Genomic DNA, 2,669 nt, shown 5'->3' with positions numbered 1-2,669 from the left:
TTTGAAGTTACTATTGCTGTTTAAATTTGCATCTCTTACAAATCCCAAACGAATTTGAGAATCTTGTCATAAGTTAGATATCATTTAAAACTTATCCTTTTAGTTCCTTTTTCTCATGAATCACATGTTTTTTTCCTTTTACTAATTTTCTACTGGAATCCCCAAACTCCTCATCAGTTCTCTGTTACATGGCTATTTTCATGGAACAGAAAAGCTGATTTTGATGTAATTAAATATATCAATAGCCTGCGGTTAGTGCTTTGGGGGTTTTCTATCTTAGATAGAATTCTACAATCTTTCCAGCAAATATAATGTTTATTATAGGTATTTGTCACATGACCTTTATAAATTGGGACATTCTCTTTTAAACCTGATTTTCTAAGAGTTTTTATTTTTAATAATGAAGCTATTGAATTGTATCCAATGCTTTTTCTGGCTCTATTACGACCATCCTATAGTTTTTCTCCTTTAGTGTATTCATGTGGTGAGTTACATTGGCTCATTTTCTGGTGTTGAATCATCCTTGCTTTCTTGTTTTAAAGGATTTTTAATATTTTAATACAGTTCAGATCAGTATTTGGTTCATTTCAGGTACTTCACTGCAAAACCAGGGGCAGGGACTAGTTCAGTTTCTCTGCCTTCTCTTTGTCGGTGATGATCAGGGTATAAAGGAATCTGCTACATGGAACTTTAAACTTCACATTGTCCTTATTTTTTTTGATCTTGACAGATTTGGCATCCTTTCACCAGGCTGTAAGCAGAAAATCCTTGATTTATTCAATTTTCTGAGGCATGGTGATAAGGCACACCCAGTGCAGACTCATCCTTGCTTTTATGGAGACAAAACTTTCCTAATTTTGTGTTATATCTAAGATAATAATATCTTACTTAATAAAAAAATTATTGTTGGGGCAGAGCAAGATGGTGGAATAGAAGCCTACACCTTTCATTCCTTTCACTGGAACACCAAATTTTAATAACTACCTGCCCATGGAAAAGCACCATCACAAGAACCAAAACTTAGGTGAGGAATCATACTACCTGCTTTTAACTTCATATCACTGAAAGAGTCATTGAGGAGTGCAGGAGAGAGTCTTGAATCATGGACACCACACTTTCCCCATCTGCTGGCAGCAGAGAGGTGCAGAGAGAGAGAGAATCTGTGCACTTTGGGGAAGGAAAACGCAGCAACTTGGGGATTTTACATTGAACTGGGTGCTGCCCCATCACAGTGGGGAATAAAGCCTTGCTGGCCTCAACCAGCACCTGCACACAGAGGGAGCATTTGGAATAGCCCTAGTCAGAGGGAATTGCTCATCCCAGTGGTAAGAACTTGAGTTTTTCAGCAAGCCTCGCTACTACAGGCTGAAGTGCTCTGAGGGCCTAGGTAAACTTGAAAGGCAGTCTAGGACACAAGGACTGCAATTTCTAGGCAAATCCTAGTGCAAGGCTGGGCTGAGAGCCAGCGAACTAGGGTGGTACACAGTGAGAACTACTTGACCTAGGGAGACACCAGAGGGCGCAGCTAAGGAAGTGCTTGTGCTACTCCTCCCCCCAGGTCCAGGCAGTGCAGTTCGAAGCAATGAAAGTGACTCCTTCCTTCTGCTTGAGGAGGGCAGAGTGAAGAATAAAGAGGACTTTGTCTTGCATTTTGGAAACCAGCTCAGTCACAGTAGGATAGTGTACCAGGTAGAGTCACGAAACCCCTATTCCAGACACTAGCTCCCAAACCACATTTCAAGACATACCCGGGGCCAAAAGAGAACCCTCTTTCTTAAAGGGAAAGACCAGTCTGAGCAGGATTTATCATTTGCTAACTAAAGAGCCCTTGGGCCCTGAATAACCAGCAGTGATACCCAGGGAGTACACAATGGGCCTTGGGCTCTGAGACATGCTGTCTTCAGGGGAAACGCCACACATTTCCAGCTATGGCAACAATGGTGGGAGACTCCTTCTGTTTGAGAAAAGCAGAGGGAAAAGTAAATGGGACTTTGTCTTCCACCCTAGGTACCAGCTCTGCCACGATGGGGTAGAGCAGGTTCTTGGAGTCCCTGAGTCCAGGCCTAGGCTCTTGGATGACATTTCTGGACATGCCCTGGGCAAAAGGGGAGCCCACTTCCCTGCAGGGTGAGTCCCAGGCCTGGCAGCATCCATCACAAGCTGACTGAAGAGCACTTGGGCTTTAAGCGACATCAGCAGTGGCCTGGCAGAATCCCCCATGGGTTGGCAGTGGTGGTGGCCACAGAGAGAGGTCCCTCTGCCTGTGAAAAAGGAAAAGAAGAGCAGGAGGGACTCTGCATTGTGATTTGAGTGCCAGCTTAGCTGCCATAAAATAGAGCATCAGGTAATTTGCTAAGGTTTTTACTTCAATCCCTGACTCCCAGACAGCATCTCTGGACATGCCACCACTCTGAAGGGAAGGGCCTTGAACAAGACTCAATGATGTGCTGGCTTCAAGTCTGCTCCAGTGCAGTCTCAGTAGTGGTGGCCACAGGAGTGCTTGCATCACCACACTCCCAGTTTCAGGTGACTCAGAACAGAGAGAAAGACTCTGTGTGTTTGGGAGAAAGTAAGGAAAATGAACAAGAGACTCTGTATGGTAATCCAGAGAATTCTTCCAGATTATATTCAAGATGACCAAGATGGTACCTCAGTGAATCTACAAAAAC

At 43.8% G+C, this 2,669-nt stretch overlaps 1 pseudogene; it reads right to left on the bottom strand.

Moving 5' to 3' along the window:
* Positions 1-582: 582 nt before the first annotated feature.
* On the bottom strand, positions 583-794 carry LOC104661988 (annotated as a pseudogene).
* Positions 795-2,669: the final 1,875 nt, after the last annotated feature.

This window comes from Rhinopithecus roxellana, chromosome 2, assembly GCF_007565055.1.
Source record: "Rhinopithecus roxellana isolate Shanxi Qingling chromosome 2, ASM756505v1, whole genome shotgun sequence".
Lineage (NCBI taxonomy): Eukaryota > Metazoa > Chordata > Mammalia > Primates > Cercopithecidae > Rhinopithecus > Rhinopithecus roxellana.
Note: the sequence above shows the minus strand (reverse complement) of the source record. Positions and strands in the feature narration are given on the sequence as shown.